This window comes from Anas acuta, chromosome 5 (assembly GCF_963932015.1).
Source record: "Anas acuta chromosome 5, bAnaAcu1.1, whole genome shotgun sequence".
NCBI classification, from domain to species: domain Eukaryota; kingdom Metazoa; phylum Chordata; class Aves; order Anseriformes; family Anatidae; genus Anas; species Anas acuta.
The window spans coordinates 43228075-43247354 of record NC_088983.1 but is presented as its reverse complement, the minus strand read 5'-3'; the positions used below and the strand labels follow the sequence as shown (position 1 = coordinate 43247354).

General features: G+C 33.7%; 2 long non-coding RNA genes across 2 annotated transcripts in view; both read right to left on the bottom strand.

Moving 5' to 3' along the window:
- LOC137857648 (uncharacterized) overlaps nucleotides 1-19280 on the bottom strand; it is a 695515-nt gene that overhangs the window by 517292 nt on the left and 158943 nt on the right. The gene's annotated exons all lie outside the window — the stretch shown is intronic.
- Nucleotides 16045-19280, bottom strand: part of LOC137858186 (uncharacterized) — a 29453-nt gene continuing 26217 nt past the window's right edge. The window contains exon 4 of the long non-coding RNA XR_011097557.1: nucleotides 16045-16239. This is a non-coding gene — a long non-coding RNA (uncharacterized lncRNA). The remainder of the gene's footprint in view (nucleotides 16240-19280) is intronic.

Genomic DNA, 19280 nt, shown 5'->3' with positions numbered 1-19280 from the left:
TAATTGAAAACAATCTTTGTTTTAAAAGTAGAGGGAAAGCTGCGAGTACCTGAACTGTACAATGTTTATACATTCACGTATTTATTCCCAATGACTTTGTCATGCAAGTCAATTCAGCTCTGTATGCATACACAGTTATCCATTATATCAAACATACTGCATGAAAAAGTACATAACTACAAGTATGTAAGTACATACTTGGAGGCTTCTTCACATACAAATGTCCTCCTATAAGTATTACCAACCCTTTCATGAATTAAAGATAAATGAAAGAATTTTAAGTAAAACTCTTAAGGCAATTTAAAGAGAAAGTTCAGTTAAGATCATTTTTTTCAACAAAAATAACTCTATACCATAGGAAAAAAAAAAAAAGCTTAGATTTTTGATGCACTAAAGCATTTTTCCATTAAGAATTCTCCCACAGCCACTCAAATTCTCAGAGGAATTTTTCCTTTTTTTTTTTTTTTAATTAGAAAAAAATTTAATGTCTATTTTAACAGTTGCACCAACTTAACTATGTCAACAGATCAAAATGGATTTGCCATTTTTCAGGCCAGGAGTTCATTATTATATCCATCATTATTTTTCATAATGATAAGTACTATCTTTATTAAATGTTTGAGTCAAAGATCAGTAGTTTTTATGGTTCTAACTTGCATTATTTTATAAACATAAAATAATCTTGCATCTAAGCAGGGTTAGGCTGGATTCTCATATGCTTACTGATAACATACGCACAGTTGACCAAAAAGTGGTATCAATTTTTCCAGCTAGTACTCTATCCTCTTAATGCTACATCATAAGAACTTCAAACCTTGAAAGTGTCACCAGGTGACACCGATTGCTTAATTGTATTGACTTTTTGTTGACCATAAGGGTGGCTGACTTATTTATCAGCAACAAAGGCATCATGGTTTGGTGAATGCTTGACATCAAGAAATACAGAACATGTAAAAACAAATGAACAAACAAACAAAGACTTTCTAATGTGTTATTTTAATTTCAAACTCTATTTTATTCAAGTACTGAAGACAAGAGAAGGCCTTTTCCCATCAGCATTTATGTAAGAATTCAGAAAAAGGTTATAGAAAATGTTCAGAAGAGCATTTATAACCATGTTCAGCAACATCAAGTAAGACTTCTCAGAATCACAATCTGGGACATAGGCAGATATGTTTTACCTTTTTTTTTTTTTCCTTTTTAACTTTTTTCTTTTGCTTCCACATTTTTAGAAACATTTTTCGTATGATAATTCTGAATGGTTCCAGTGTCCTTAGGTAATTTTACATACTTTTTTTTACATAATTTTACATAATTTACATACATTGGGGAAAAAATGTAACAGGTTTATTTTTAAAATTTTTTTAAAAATACAGTATTTAGGGCAAGCACAAACGATGGATTGGTTAGATTAACTTTCTAAGACATGCACATAAGGATACAGCATGCATAAGGATCTGTGCTGTGTATCTTCAACAACAATAGGTACTACTTGGTGAAATAAAATGATTGCACCTACTGAGTTTTCAAAGCTTAAATCATGCTGAAGAGAACAAGGATTTTAAACACTGATATAAAATTGCAGATATACTGAGCTTATTTACCAGATCTTGACACTGATAACTAACGTTTGTAAAGCAACAGAATAATCACATTTTTATAGGTGTCTCAATGCTGTGCAGTGCAGTATGCCAGTAAAACAAAAACAACTGTTTGAATAATTCAGTGCAAGTTTGTGACTTGCATTAAGTGTGCCTTCTAAGACACTCTGAAAGATTAAGGTGTTCATTCAGTGCAATGCACTCCACTCCACTCACGTTGTAAGGGAACCCTTAAAGGACTAGAAAGAACTGCTCACAATGATAATGAGAGTGGGTCTGATGTGATTAGAAACTAAGGTACAGTAAGTAGCTGTGTTTTAGACCTAGTGTCAGAACACTGGAAGGTATAAAAATGTGAAAATTAGAAGGGAAAATTGAAAAATTTTAATTGTAGAAGTGACAATATGGGCATCAGCAGATTTATGCCACAAGGAAATATTTTTATTTTCACTACTTGTAGGTACAGAAAAATTCCCCAAAGTATTTTAAAGCCTCTATACATGTAAAGGAGGATAAAGTTCTTCCTTACCTGAAAAGATTACTCTGGCAGGTGATAGCAAACTTATGATGGCACTCCACAGTGGTTTAAAATGTTGATACCTATATTCTGTATGAAATGTTTCAAATATAATTCTGAATATAAAATGTCATGTCTTTATGATATGACAAGAATATATCCACAATTAATCACTCCAAAAATATATACACTTAAACAAAGTATAAATTCAGTGTGAGGCTTCACTTTTTTTTTTTTTTTCTTGAAATACAGATTGTTAATCTAAGTTTTTCTTTAAATTAGACCTAAAGTGGTCTAATTTAAAGTGGTCTATTTTAAGGATTTGAGATTAGCTTCAAAAGATTATGGATAATTACAATTTTATCCAATGCAAGGATAATTTCTTAAGATGAAATATTGAAATAGGCATAAACCTGAAAACTTTCAGTTGGAATCTCTGGCCAGTTTTTCAGAGGTTTATGGTCCTACAAGAATTACTGCTGAATGTAACAAAGGTTAATTTTCACTAGAATGCAGGCTGGTCAGTAATGCTTTGCCTACTTGTTTTATAAACGTTACGTGGCTGAAATTATTAATTACCATCTAATTAATAGCTATATTGCCACAAAATTTTGCTTTATAACTTGGAATCAAGTAAGGAATATTGACCATTAAAAATTCAATCGAAAATATTGGCAACTGCAATTCCTTTATGACAAAATACATTAACAAAGTATGTATTATGGGCCCACAAGAGTGACTCCAGCTAAAGTTTTTTTGAGTGCAGGATTTTGTTGTGTTTCTGTTTGTCTGTTTGTTTGTTGTTTAATAATGGATCTGATTATGAAAATCTGACTGTTTTGAGAATAAAACTACTATTTAGCTCAAGTTCTTGTAAGCTTCCTCAAGCCATTTTATTATTATTTTTTTTAATTTCTGTTAAATATTTCTGAGGCCTTATTTAATACAGGCATTTTACAACTTCTGAACTCACATCTGGGTTAAACTGCTTTTAAGCAAGGCAATGAGTCATGCAGGCACTCTTTTTTTTTTACTTTCAGTAATGTTGTACCTTAATGTTCTTATTACTTCAACATGGTTTCATGCTAGATTCACTGAATATTACTTCAGTCTGCCTAGAACAATGATGAACAATTATAATTATTAGGAGGGCATCTCCTTTTATCTCCTTGTCAGTACTGTCTACTGTCTTCTGAACTAAACACAACAAAAACTACAAGTTTGTCTAAGAAAAAGCAAGTTTCAAGTAGTAACACATTGAGTTGTACTACATATCAGGAAAGAGCTGCTATTTACTGAGCATACACCATGTAATTCAATGGAAAAAAAAAAAGAAAAAAAAGTGACAGGTAAATGCTTCATGTAACTTCCATTGCTAGCCAGTCTTTTCTTACTGGCCAGTTTTAAACCTGAGACGATCTATTTCCACATGAGATGTGACTTTTTAAAAAATTTGTTTTCTGATCACTGTTTATAATATTAAGGTAGCCTTTACAAAATCCCGTTATTATTTTACAGATGGAGATGACATTTAAAATTCTACTTCAGAACAGCACTGCTTGGAAAAATATAGACCCCAGCTCAGCAGCAGTGTCAATAAATACTCTAAGAGATTTTTATGTAGATCTTACTTTACTTTATATGCTTGTGATGCTAGCTACTACTGAACAAGAAACATGACAAGAAAATTATGTACAAAAATTCCCCAAACTACACTGTCAATTTCATAAAAATGTTTTTAATCCAAATCTGCAGTACTAGAGGTAAAGTTTTGTGAAACACAGAGAGAGTAAAAGCATTCTTAATTTTTAAGATGACAATTTTTGCCTAAACTATGTCACTTTTGTGAAAAGACACAAACTGCTGTTCTCATTTTGGCAGTTTCCTACTTAATGAAACATACAAGTATCAATAAAAGACTTATTAAATGAATTTAAGGCAAACTGTATCATTATTTTGTTATTCAAACATTTTAAAAACTGCATAAACCAAAGATGTAAGTAATACCTAGTTAATACATGACTTTTCCACTGAACTTCTGAAAATAGTTTAATATTATTTCTCTGCCACAGTATTTGCAGTCATAAACACATGTTAATTTCTCTGCACTGGAAAAAAGTATTTCCATTGTGAGACCATATAAGCACATGAAGTCTTAAGATTTTCCTGTTTGTAAAAGTTTCCTTTTATTTACTTTAAACTGCATGTGGTTAGAGCCTCTTCTAGAGGTGAGTGCAGAAGCACAGATGAGAGCTGAGTGTTACATATAATCATCCAGTCTTGTAAACTCATGCAGAAAGATATAACTGTGGTTCAAGAACTCCTTTTGACTGTATACCTTCCCTTCCTCCATCTACAGGAGGAATAGTTTTAATAGTTTGCGCCAGATGTGCTGAAGAACCAAATCAATAATTACTGTGCACTCAGCTATTTGGGATGTTATGTCATCCCTTAACTATAATATTTTGGAAAATACTCATTATTATTAATTAATATCTTAGTACCTCTATACTTCGGAGAAGAAGGATAATTTATTAAGTATGAAGTAAAAGCAGAGTGCCTTAAGTTTAGTACTTCCAAGACATCTTAACAAATAAAGTATAATATCCACTTACAAAATATAAGTCTGACAGCCAACATACAAGGGAATAGCTATACAGACCACTGAAATGTCTGAATAAAGGCATGCAATACTGTTACATATAAAGTGTTACAGTCACACACAAGCCAGATCAGCAAAAATTACTTGGTTCCATAACCAGTGGACCTAACTTTGTATGCTTAGGATTTTTTTCTTTTTCAATTTATATTATCTAACTCATGCTGTGCACTAAAAGTTCAAATTTAATGTTGCTTGGTGTTATCACCAACAGTGGCAGGGGAAAACTATCACCAACTCAGACAGCTGTATATAGCACCTTGAAGTGGCTTGTTTATCATTACTGGCATGAATTTCACAGCTTAGATACTTGTATATAAAGCAACATGAAATAAGAAACATCCTTTATATATAATACCAGGTAAACGCCAAATAACCTACTTCTATACTAAACACACAGCCCCATATTTCTAAGCAAGTTAGTCACTTTAATTTATTTTTCTTGATTATTTGAATTATCTTGCTTCAGTCTTTACTGCTAAGATAAGCCCTCAGGAATTTCAGACCCTGGAGACAGGAAAGGATGTCCAGAGAAAGGAGGATTTTCCCTTGATCAGAGGACCAGGTCAGAGATCATCTAAGCAAACTTGACATCCACAGATCCATGGGCCCTGATAGAATGTACCCATGGGTGCTGAAGAAGCTGGCCAATGTTATTGCTAGACCACTCTCCATCATCTTTGAAAGGTTGTGGAGAACAGGAGAGGTGCCTGAAGACTGGAAGAACGCCAATGCCATGCCAATCTTCAAACAGGACAAGAAGGAGGACCCAGGCAACTACAGGCCAGGCAGCCTCACCTCAAGCCCAGGAAAGGTGATGGAATAGCTCATCCTGGAGGTCATCTCCAAGAATGCGGAGGGTGTGGAAGGTGATCAGGAACAGTCAGCATTGAATCACCAAGGGGAAATCATGTTTAACTAATCTGATATCCTTTTATGATGAGATGACTGGCTAGGTAGATGAGGGGAGAGTGGTGGATGCGGTCTACCTTGACTTCAGCAAGGCTTTCAACACTGTCTCCCATAACATCCTCATAAACAAGCTCAGGAAGTGTGGCGTAGATGAGTGGATGGTGAGGTGGATTAATAATTGGCTGCATGGCAGAACTCAGAAGGTTGTGCTCAGTGCTGAGGAGTCTAGTTGGGAGGCTGGTAGCAAGCAGTGTCCTCCAGGGGTCAATACTGGGTCCAGTGTTGTTCAATTTATTCATCAACAACCTGGACGATGGAATAGAGTGCACCCTCATTAAGTTTGCTGGTGCAATAAAATATAAAAGATATTACATAAAATATAATAAAAATAAAATATAAAAGATATTACAAAGGTATCTAAGCAAATTTTTAGTGCTGGTTCTTGTTTTCTCTGCAAGAGACACTCCACAGCACAATATCATGTGAAACACACATCAGGATATACACTGACATTCATCAAAGTGTTTTTATTTTTGTTTTATTTTTATGGCAATGAGTTCAAAGATCAGGTCACTTACAGATCATGTATAATGGTCTTACATGAATAATTTCATAAGACCTTATAAGTCTGTCATAGTCGCAACAGTATATAAACAGCATTTTGTGAGTGCACAGGAGATATCACAAGAGATGTAAGACCAGCAAAACACAAAGCATATATGTGAATGGACTAAGTTTTATTGAATTTTTAGCAAAACTTTTAAATATAGAAAATGGAAAAGTCTGACACCTTCAGATGTCCACTGCCTTTCATGGTTCCAAGCGCTGTACTTCTTATCAATTCATCATGGGTAGATTAAAATTATTCATGCAAGCTTTATTTATGTCTCAAAATCATTTAATTAATGACATAACATGAAGATAAAGTAGCATATGAAACTTCTTATGTGACCTAAAATGCCTACACGTTTTATCACCACAGCTATTAAATATTGCTGTATCATGTTGTCCATTTCATCTAGAATTTCAGACCTGTAAGAACAGTCCAGGACTCCCTGCCAGCTAATATGCTGATATTGATATTCCTCCTATTTCTTCTAGTAAATGGAATGATAGTTATCGCAACATATATTTCAGACTTCACATGCTTACTGAGATTCATAAAATTTTCCTTGGTGCTTCAGTTAGGCTGTGCATCTCTGTATGTATATCTGATAAACAGGAATCATGTATGCTGTTTTATGTATAGTATAATTATAAACTCTATATCTAATTGAAGTGATAGTGAGAAAATACACAATAAAGAGCAACATTATGCCATTAAATTTTTCCAATAAATAAACTATTTACTGCCTTATCACTTACTGTGATTTTAAGGAAATTAGTACATTATATTGATACAAAAATTAAGTATTGAATTCTACAGCTTTTAAAAATGGGGAAAATAGCACTTGTGAGAGCATAATTGCAATGAAATTATGTATAAAGCAGAAAGAATAAAAAATTAATGTAAGACTTTCCTTATTTGCATATAGCACTGCAGGGTAAGTATAAAGTATTTCATTTGAAAAATAGTATGCAACCTTGTGCATAACTAAAAGCAAAAATAATGTGCAATATTAAGCTGGATATTTACTGAATCGAGTGATTAGCAAGAAAGTCTTTATTTGAGGACTATTTTTATTCAAAGTAATTGCTATTTGAGGAAAATATCTGAGAATCTTGCATTTTGAGTTTTTCAGACCACTTCATGTGTAAATGATGTCGTGCAATTTGGCCCTAGAAAATGTAGCGTGTTTTGATAAAAACAGTAGTCTTAAGAGAAAAAAAAAAAAAAAAATATATATATATATATATATATATATATATATATATATATCATGCTGTGTGGTTCACCTGATATATTCTTTACAATTTAACTCTTGATCTATAATCTTTACTTCAAAGTAACAATTCTAAAAAGAATTCAGAATCTAAAAAAGTCATCACAACATGCATTACATACACTTACTGTTTTGGACTTGCCAAAATTCCTATTACTAATTTACTACAACAGTAATGAAATCTTATTACATCAATAAAAAGAAATAGGTGTTCATCAACAACCTACATCATCTTTTGCCTACAGTTGCTAGTATCAGTCTTACAGAGCTGACAATTTAGACAGAATGCATCAGCATAAATTTTAAATTATGAAATGCAATATTGTAAGACCTTGTCTACTTTTATTATACAGGAAATTAACCTCTCTGAAAAGAGTAATCTGGATATCCTGAATATTTAGATGATTGATTTAGCCTGTTTAAGAAATAAAGTATTGATATAAACACAAAGCCTTAAATATGTAAGAAGTAGAAAGAAAAACGTTCAATACCATTGACAGTCAAAGCTTGTACCAAATTACATTTGAGTGCCAAAAAGCAGTAAAAATATTCTAGAATAGCAGTGGAGACCTAAGTGCTTTACAGATCTGCTTTTAGAAAAATGTCAAGAAACTGGCAGGAGCATACAGCTCCATGAAGTGGAGGGACAGGATACTGTGATATAAAACCAGCAGCTAACACTGCTAGGGCTAGTGTCCAGGGTTAGGGCCACTCAGAAAGACCAGGTTTATATGGTCAGGCTTAATCTAAAGCAAAAAAATCCCTGATTCCAAACATTTGGAAAATACTGTCCTATGAAGTTTGCTTTGCTTCTAACAAATATGAAAAATGTACATATTTACAAATATGTACAAATCTACAAAATCTAAATTTGTAAAATTTACAAATTTACAAATCTACATTTAATAAGAAGTAGGGGGGACAGTAGAGTTGATTTGAACAAGAGGTTGCATAGAAATTTGAACAATATCATCTAGATTGGTTAGATAGACATGATTTTGGTCCACCTACATGGTAAGAAAAATATTAAAAGAGCAAAAATAAGGTTTTATATGATTGTATTTTGAAAACCTTTGCATTGGGAGTGCTATCTCACTAGATAAATTTGAATGTCACATACAATTCAACAACAATATTGGAAGTGGCAGGAAGAAGAAAGCATTCTAAAGCTCAAATTATCATTGCCTAATATAAAGCATAGGAACTCAGACTCTCTCTGCCTGCTTGTTAAATGCTCTAATTGTTGTTTACTCATTTTGTTGCTCAGCTTGTTTGTTATTATTGATTTTGTTGCTGAGTATTTTGTTGCATTTTGTGCCTATTGTGGTTTGGTTTTATTGTGCATTTTAATGCAAATGTGTTCGTAAGAAATGATTCTGTATTACTGTGAATTTTTTTGGGTTTTGTTTTCTTTCCCTTAAAAACTTTGTATCTCAAATCTACTCTGCTGCCAAATGGACCTCTGTATCACACTTGGCTAAGTGACAAGATTATACTGGTTGATGAATGTACTTCAGGGTATCTAAATAATATACCAGTACAGACAGATTGTATAAATGTAAATAGTCCTTTGATCATTCTCATCAATGCGTATGGCTAGTAAACAAACTGCATGGATTTTAAAAAGTACCAAGACTAAGTCAGAGAGTAGACTAGAGTCTGACCCATTTTGCAATCTTAAATTCTGCTCCTGGAAACTACTTAGTGATGACAGACCTCTGCATTCATGTGGAAACTTGCAGATTGCAGTATTTGGGAAAACCAAAAATGTGGTAATTTAGCATAAACTTCTTTTTGCCTATCATTTTAAAAGATATCTAACTTTTCTCTGCTTGTTTCCATTGAGCATCAACTTTCATTTTAGTAGCAGTCATAATTAATATGGATTTTTAAAGGAACAAAAAAAGGCTAATCCTTCTGGGACAGGCAGATAATATCTACAACAGTGTGCAGTCTACATGAAGGCACTACCTTGAAGATGGATAATACATTTTCCCATAAATAATTTCCCATAGACTTTGGGAAATAACCCGGTAATTGACATTTTAAAAGTAATCACGAATCACATTGCTAACATAAAACCATACAACTATATATCCTATGGCAGACCTACATGCATATATCTGCTGACAGCTTTCTGAAAAGTGAAAACATTATCCTAAAGCCAGCTGTCGACCTACATACAGCCAAACTTAAATCTAACCACAGTTAAGCAAATCTGGATTATTAGCCATGATATTTTTTCCCAAAAAGTGCTTTCCTTGTGAACCCAAGAACATACAGCAGGAATATTAACAAAACTAGTACAGTAACAAAGTTGATTTTGTTTTGGATAAAGAGAAAATGGAAAAACAAAAATAACTTTAAAAATTTTATCATTACTGCTTGCCTCCTAAACCAGGAAGACCTAGTTTTTCCTGGATTTGCATAGAAAGGTAAACTGTTTCTAACTCTTGCTCTCTCAATGTTTTCCTTTATGTTAAAAGGCATAGAAAAGTTGCTCAATGGCTCTGAAGAATGTGATGCACTGTTCTTGTACTTAAGAAGATATTATGAACTGAGATACATTAAGAAAATGCTATGAACTGAGATAGATGGGACTGGGCAGCATCCTTTCCCAAGTGTATGTTTGAGAGAAAATTATTATTTTTTCTTAACAGTCTTCTGGCTTTTCCCCACGTTTCCTCAGTTTTCAGAACATAGACTAACTTTGGGTTTGGGATTGACTTTCAGAAAATGTTCCAATGTTCAGTTAATGGATGGTGCTCGCAGAACAAAAGAATGCACTGCCAGCAGCCAGCTCAGAACAACTAAATATTTGGACCAAACCAATTGTGGGAAGCCTTTATTGACCATACTGAACCAAAATTTTAGTTAGATTAAAAGAACTGTAGTAGCTCAGCATTAAGAATTTGATTGAAGTGGTCATTGTCTTCTTTTCTTTCTCTCTTCCCTTCTGTATGGAGTTAGGTGCTAACTTTAAACTCACTTTTTAATGAAATGGTTCCATTAGAATGAGAAAGCCATTTTAGCACAGGCTCTAGCTAAATGTTTGTGTTGTAATGTATTGTTTTAATAACAGTTCTATGAAACATGCTTCTGCTAGAACCTGGATGGAGTTGACTAACACGTTTATTAAAAGCCACTACACGTTAATTGAATCATCAGTGAGAAGAGTGCATACTGTGTACCAAATTCACTGTGGGCATACTTGGTTACAATATGGTTAAGTGAAAAGTACTTTTGAACATAATAAATCCAGCCCCTGAGATTCACTGCGTTGTCTTTTACACTGTGTCATTAAATAGGTGTGCTTTAGAATACTAAGTTAAATGTCCGTTATCAACTAAGCAATATTTAGAAATTTTATATACTTTATAGCAGATTTTAGTATTGAATTCTGGTTCCAAATTCCTTTTGCTTGATTAAATTTTCCCCTGCAGCCTGTCTGTCTCTCCCTGATGCGTCTGACTCAGGAACTGGGAAAGAAGTGTCTTCTATCAATCAATGACAGAAAGTGCTGAATCTGAAGATGCTGACTGTGCGCCATGGAGGGCAGGCAGACTGCTGATAGCAGTCAAGGAAAGTGGAAAAAAATTCTATATGAGTGTTAAATGCCATTTAAAAAGTTTTCCAAAGATTAATCAGGAAGAAAAAATATGCTCATCAAAAGTGCAATAAAATAATTAACCTGAGAATGGCACTTACAGAACAAAATAAAAGAATTTTATTGCTGCTTACTGGGAGATGAACATTCTCCACTGACAATGAATAAAAAACCAACATGCATAATGATTGTCTTTTCAATATTGTATGCCAAATAAGATTTTAAATATTCCACAATGAACTGAATAGAGATGAAGTAAACATTACTACAACTGTTTAAGAGCTCTTAAACAAGGAGGAATGTTTACAGCAACATGTAACTTCAGTAATGATTTCACAGATTATAACCAATTTCCATGAAGAACTGTAGTGCTTTCCATTGCTGTGAGACAGTGATTATTATTCACTTTCATTGTCTATTAATTAGCTTACATGTAAAATAAGTGCAAAATTTAATTTGTAATAATTGTAGGCATGTCTACAGTGGCATGTTTAATTAAATTCAGATTTATACATCCTATCAAAAAATATAAAATTATCTTTCTAAGAAAAAGTGTAATTGGCTTGTTTAGGAGGAGAAAATCAACCTCATTATTTTCGCAGTCAGGAATGAAGTTTTCACTCTTCATATGCAGACTTCATATGCATTAAGTGTACAAAATAACTGATGCTCGGAATTGCCCATTTAAATATTGAACTTAGTTTTTATTCTGTAGTAGTGTTTCCTTTATTTTGAGATCTTTCTTTTTGAGACGTATTTCTGAAAATACTGGCTTCTTAATAAAATCTAGGGAGCTCCTCCATCAAAGAAGGGTTTGGCAAGGCCAAAATTGCACAGGTAGTGCCAACAGAAAAGAGCCATGTAGAAGAATAGGAACTGATTTTCTGCAAAGCCAATTGATTTGATAATTGTAGCCCATATTGGCAGACAAATTCAAGATGTCATTTAGCAGTGCTTTGTCAAGGTTAATGAATATGCTTGTCTCTGGCTAGTAAGAACAGCATCACTATGGATCACAATTAGCTTCTCACAATCATCTGTTGTTTACATTGCACAGAGCAATGTGCCATTTCATAGATACCAAACCACCTATTTTATGTTCTGTCCTATACAAGGGAACTTTCACATACATGTGGCAAATTGGCTGCACTGAGTTACCAACATGAAAATTCAGAGTTTTTAAACAAAAACGCTATTTAGGGAGTGGATAGACCATGGGCCAAAAGCTGGTTAAGAGCTTTGAAGATGAATTTCCAGCCAATGCATTATTTTCCTTTTGTTAGTGTTCCATTCAGGATCCTTGTAGATTTTCATACTGGGACTGGGGAGTTCCAGCTGAATCATTTTGCATTGGTCATAATCTAATTCTGTGAATTGCAAACCTTAACTTAAAATTTCAAATCATGTTTTTATTGAATTAGTTATGTTCCGTCTATACGCTGTAGAAAAATGTGACATTTTCAAATTCTGGGAAACATTATTTAACCTTATGTACACAACTAGCTACCAATCTTCCCTCCTTTTTAAAATTTATATATATATCTGCATATATATATATAAAACCTTAAAAACCTTGGTTGGTGTTCCCTCATTTCTTTAAACAATAACATACATTATTCTGTATATAAAAATAACCAAAGAATAAAATTGTATACATTGATATTTTCCATGTGAAGAAAACATTATGTACCAGAGTATTTTGTTAACATGTCTATTTCTCTGAACAAAAATCTATCTGCTCATTAATTTTTGTTGGTGCATTTTTCTCCCAATTCTGCAAGAAATTAATTACATTCTCATGTATACTTACAGGAATCGTACTTAAAATCATCACAAATTGCTTATGAGAAACAGAGAGCATTTGACCCATGCTTTGTGTTCAATAGTTGCTAGCTTGTTATTTTATAATCATGAGGGCCCATGACAAAAAAATAAATCACAAAGTAATAATCTTGCAAACCAGATCGTTCCTTCTACCTGACAGTGTTAGCATTATAGACTATTATTCATGTCATACATTCATTATTGCACTCTCTGTGAGACACTAGAGATCCACAGTACTGAATTGATCAAGATGGGTTATCAGATATGACAAAATATGGCACCATATGGTCCATGATTAAAAATCAAACTAAACTGTAGTCTATAACAAACTTTAATGTTAATTTATTTCTCCTGATAGCTGCCTAGCCACTAAAGACTTGGGTGATAAGTTTAAAAAACAAAACCCCATAAAATGTGTACAGTAAGAATGTAATAATTTACACTGGCTGGAAGTTCCATCACAAATTACTGCGTTTTATGATCTAATGTACCAAGTAAGTGAACAAATACAATTAAAAACAAAGTAATGTGCCTTAAAATGCACTTTATTCATTTGTTTGACAAGTATAATTTTGTTATGATAGTACTTCATAGTATACTTGTAAATGTTCAACAGTGCATTCGGCAAAAGTAATGTAGTCTAAGTAATGCTAGATTTCATTAAAATACAGTTACAGCATCTTCATCTAAAATGTAGAAATATTTCTACTGTATGGAAGTATATAGTAAATGTAGTATATAGTAAGCAATGAATTAAGAATTTACTTTAGCAAAATAGGTATATTGCCCATGAAAAGAATATCCAAACTCACTTATTCTTCCACCAGTAAGTGGGAGAACTTGTTAATTGACTTTTAAGACTAGTATTCAGTCCATGTGTTCACTACAAAATTCATAATATTCCCAACTGAAATATTGTTAATGTGGTTCCTTTTTGCCACCATGAAACCACTCCTAAAATGAACAGGGTAAGCACGGAAGACTGGATGAAAAATACAAATGAATCCTTGCTGGACAGTGAAAGTTAAATATTTTCTTCTTATCAGAGTTTTTCTAATGACAGAAGGAGAATTGGATTCTATTAAAGTTTTCCAGGGGTAGGTCTGAAAATGTGACTGTTTTCTTTCTTCGTGGAAAAAATATCATTTCCAAGTGGAAAAGTATGGAAAATAACTTTTTCAAAGAAAGAAAATTATTGCTCATCATGTTTCAATAGTAGCCATATCCTCAACACAAAGTTAAATGAAGTCTTAACATGTACATTATGATGGAAGCTACTAATGTGATAAGGAAAAAGACTTTATCTAGGGCTATCACACAACTGGTGCAAACTGCGCATTGGATCCAATTCCCAATAAAGTCTATAGCAATGTTTCCATTGATGTCACTGGCACAAGGTCAGCTCCTGCAGGGGAAAGCCTGGTCCTTCCAGAATCAATTGAAAGCACAACGGAGTCAAAATATTACACCCTCCTCTAAGGTACTGGTGACTAAAGGAATTTTCTTAAAATAGTTCACAACAGTTTCATAGTTTGGCTTTTTTACAGTATAAAATCCCCCCTCCTGTCACTGCCATTACCCTTGAGACAGGGTAAACTTTAAAAGTGAAGGACTGCAATTACGTGTCATTATGGTAACCAGGCAAGACTTGCAGCAGCTTTGTTCTGTGCCCAGAAAGGAAAAGTGTCTAATGTGTGTTTTGTCTTTAGGCCAGAAAGAAGTGGAGGGAAGGATTTTGTTACTGAAAGGCATGAGAAAACTCAGGTCAGTGCACAGTCCTAAGTCAAGAGAGGTTAGGATGGAGCACATAAACAATGCATCTACATCTTTAAATTCTGTTAGGTGAGATGTACTGACATGAACAAGGAATATGCTACCACCGTCTGCATTTTACTCTTCCCAACAAAACTATAGCTTATTTATGCACTGTGTGCAGATCTAGTCAAAGTAAAAGGACTTCTTAAAGAACTTATGAGAATCTTAGTCTGTTAAAATTAAGGTCTTATTTTTTTTTTTTCTTAAATATTTTTATTTTTTTCTCAGTAATCAGAATTTCAGAATAAAAATGGAATTTCTGCTTTGAAAAACATTCCTCTTTACTTGCAAGGGACATCTAGAGATCCCTATTCCCCTTTTTTTCCTTTTAATGTTAGGAACAGAAGAGAAGATGGACAAGTATAATAACTGCAATATTATTTTCAAATATTTATTCTTTTTTTCAGAAAAAAAAAAAACACACATTTTGAATGTGCCTTTTCGTATTTTTTAAGAAGATGAAAGACATTTTTTAAAGAGTTGTATTCTTTATCTTCATTTGTAAGGGAGGGTGAGCAGCCAGTTAAGCAAGAGCAACATGCAAACTAAGGAAATACATAGGTGTAGTCCTATGGATCTCGATCTACTCTTAGTTTTCTCTTCTGGTAATCTGGTTCATACTGTCACACTACTCTTGGTCATAGCTCTTGTAAGCCCACATTCCCATAAACTACATAAGTAGCATTTCTGTTGAGAATCAAGTCCCATACAACTCCTGAGAAACATTAAAATCCCTTCTTTTTAGCTTGTTGCTTCTTCAGAGATTCCAGCAAGATTTCTCCAGCTCTCACAAGTCTCCAGACATGAATTGATTCACACAAACAGTTGTTCAGAAAAAGCCTGTTCTACTGAAAGGCATGGTGCATTTTAGTTGCTCTTATTGTGCAGGTCTGATTAGTAAAGCCATTTTGCAAGCACCTGTCACTTTCGTAAAATTCCAAAACTACTTGTAAGAGTGATGATATATGCTTTTCTACCAACCAGTTCTCAAGAGAGTCAACTAAATAAGCAGCAAATCAATAAGAACTTCATTTTCAATTGTCTTATGCATTTTAGCTGTTTGGACAAACAGTGAGACATTTCCAGTCATTCAAGGTACAGACACATTATCAAATCCAATCTCTTTTCCAACAGGGAAGAAAATACCCTCAAAGGTGAAATTTTCAGCAGCAGTAAATTTGACACCGTTTTTATATAATCTACTAAGAAGCATACCAATCAGAGGCCACAGGAAAACCATTTTGTTAATTTATTTTGCAAACCCTCTCCTCCCCACTCACAAGAGGAGGCACGAAGGACCAGTTTGTAAGTGTGCTCAGTTTAAAGAGAGCTTCTGAGAGGTTATTCCACTTAAACATTGTGCATGTGCATACAACATGTAAATCCCTCGCAGCTCTCCTCCTTCCTTAGCTTAGACCTAGCTGCAGGATGGGAAAAGAGAAAAAGAAAAATGCTTTTACCTGGTGACCTCTTATTTAGTGTGTAGCTTCAATATATGATACAGTTACTGCTATTTGTATATAAGCAGAACGTACTAGTGGACCCATCCACACAAGAAGAGTAATAAGAGGACCACTAATGACTTAACAAAAGTTATTTCACATTTTGTGTTTATTAAAATAACTAGTATGAGTTATAGCAACACTTAGGAGTCAAGTTGCAGAAGAATACCCTTCTCTGGTAGGAAAAAAAAAAACCTAATCCCAAAGTCTTTTCTTGTTATAATGATCATGAATCCCAAGAGCTAAGATTAAAGGCCAACATAAATAGGTACAATGGTCTGGTCAAACAGAAACTGCAACTGAGTAGAACTGAAGGAAGGAAGCTATGTCAGAACAGATTCAGAAACTATGGCAGGAGTCACCCCAGGACATGAATGCAAAACTGCAAGGCACTGGAATTAGTCTGGAGCAGAAAACAGATCTGAGCACCAGCCAGGCATTGTAATATAAATAGTTGCTACCCTGCTGGCATGTGGAACTGACAATATCCCAAAGGTTTACGAAAATGAGAAGCAATGTGCATGTAGGTAGATACATTAACAGAATGGTAACTGAATAATGCTGGTCATCACAATGAACTTTCAATTTTATTTATTATTTTTTTAATGCAGTATAAATGAATAGGGGACAGGGAAGGAAGAGTCAAAGAAGGAAGGAGTTTTTTGTGAACTTGGTGGAAAAACAGGAGAAGGAAATATACTTGTTCAAAAGGTTAACAAGATAGATTAGAATAAAGGACTCCATTGACTGCTATTGTCACATAAAACATTAAATTTGTTCTAGAAAAACAAAAGTGGAGCCTATGGTACAGTGACAAGCAGGACAGCAGTATTTCACAGTTAGCAAAAAGAAGTGAGAGACTGGAGGACTTAAGACCTCTGTGCTAGTTTGTCTAGGCTTGAGGCAATTGTTTTTTACAGGAATTCAGAAAGCAACAGGAGAATTTGAATTTTGGATATAGATCCAGATCAGGAAAACAAAGGCAATTTGTCAGTACCAGTACAGAAAGTTGGATCCAATCTTAGAGGAAAAAATGTGAACTCAGAAGTGAGATGACCCATCCCAGGCCTTTCTGAACTGATACAAACCTAGGAAAACAGACTTTCACCATCCTTGGGATCATGAGTATCTGCCACAATAACAAATGTCAAATAGCACATCATTTATGCTACAAGAATAGCTACCTTCCTAGTCAACTTTAGAAAACCAAATAGAGACTTCCAGATTTACTTCCATACTGCCACTTATTCTGAAGAGCCTGGCCATTTCTTCAAACTTATCTCAATCATTTAAGCACTACGGTAGTCTCTGAGCAGACCAGAGGGTTATACTGACCTGAGAAAAAAGCATTTCTCAGTTTGAAAAAGTGTTAAGTTTCATTAGTTTTGTTGTGTGTTGCTTTGTTGGGAAAGAGTGGGTAGCAGAAAAGAAATGCTTGAACAACATATCAGAATTTGATGGAAGCCACATTTCCAGCACAAAGCTATCATCTGTTGAAAATCGCCTCGTACCAGCTGATGTGTGTGTTCTTTCATTTACTCCCTATCAAAAAAAAAAATATATATATATATATAACCTTGCTTTTCCTAAGACTAAATAACCATTTAATTCCTAAGCACTGAGATATCCATTAAGAACTCTCTTCCTGCTGAGCACAAATGTTACAACACTTCAGACCATACTCTGCTAACTTTATCTTGTTGCATGTGAAATGAATGCAGAAATCTTCTTTTTTTTTAATAATCACAGCAGAAATTCCTCTTTCTTACTAGAATGCTCTGATTAAATTATTGACTTTCTCATGTAAATCTAAGAGTTATATATCATGGAATTCAACTCTCAGGAAACTTTCCTGCTATTGTCAGCATTCACTACAGAAATGTAGTATTACTCTCCCCCAGTCTTCTTCCACAAGCTGCTGTGGTAACTAAGAATTAGCTGGTGTGAATACACTGTAATTCCTTTTTTGTTTGTTTTGTTTTTGTTTGTTTGTTTTTGTAAAAAATACAGAAATATTTTTTATTTTTTAAAAAATTGATCCTACAATACACTGCCTGTACATAACTGCTGACACAGTCAGACTAAAAGTTTATATCTATCATTATTACAATTAAGCATTTTGTGTTATAGTTGTGTTTACAGTCTCAAATAGCATTTGGTAAGTGGAACTATACACAGGTATGACATATAAAACTTATAAAAGAAGAAACACCACCTCACTTTTAGAAAATCGTCCCAGGAACAGAACTTACAAGGGCTATTTCTCCTAGGTTAAAACCTTTCTCCTAAAAGTAATATTTTGCCTTCTCATAAAGTATGCATCTTCCCCTTCCAAATGTGAACCTGAAAAACTCCTGTGATCCAATGACTCCTGTGATCCAATGTAACTAATATTGCATGTACAAGGCAGAAAGTATTTTGTAGTTGAGAATAAATTTAGCCACCTCTACCAAAGTAACTCCATTTTGGAATGGATTAAGCCATTAAGCTCAAGGAATATCCACTCCTTAAGATCAACACCATACATTAACTGAATTGATGATAATATTTGTGCACTCCAAAATCAAAGCAGTCTTCTGCAAGCTCATATTCTTTAAGTGATTTATTACTGAAAACACGCATAAGTATTTTTTCTCCTCCCGTGACTCAGTACAGGAAGACAAACTCACGTGACTTGTCTGTGAATTTTCAGTACTCCAGGAAAAATCCGTATCATCTGAAGTTATCCAGGTCAAATTCCTAGTTCTCTAAAATAACACTTAATTATTTACTTGTATCAGAAATGTAGGGACTTTTTTTTTTTCCAAAGAGCAAGCACAATAGAGACTGGTTCACATTTATTTTCATTCTATATTACAAGAGAAAATCTTATTGGAATAGTTGATAAATATGGTAAAAACATTTTTAATTTACTATATTTGTGTAGTACTGGCTGCATTTTGGGTACTATTATAATCCTA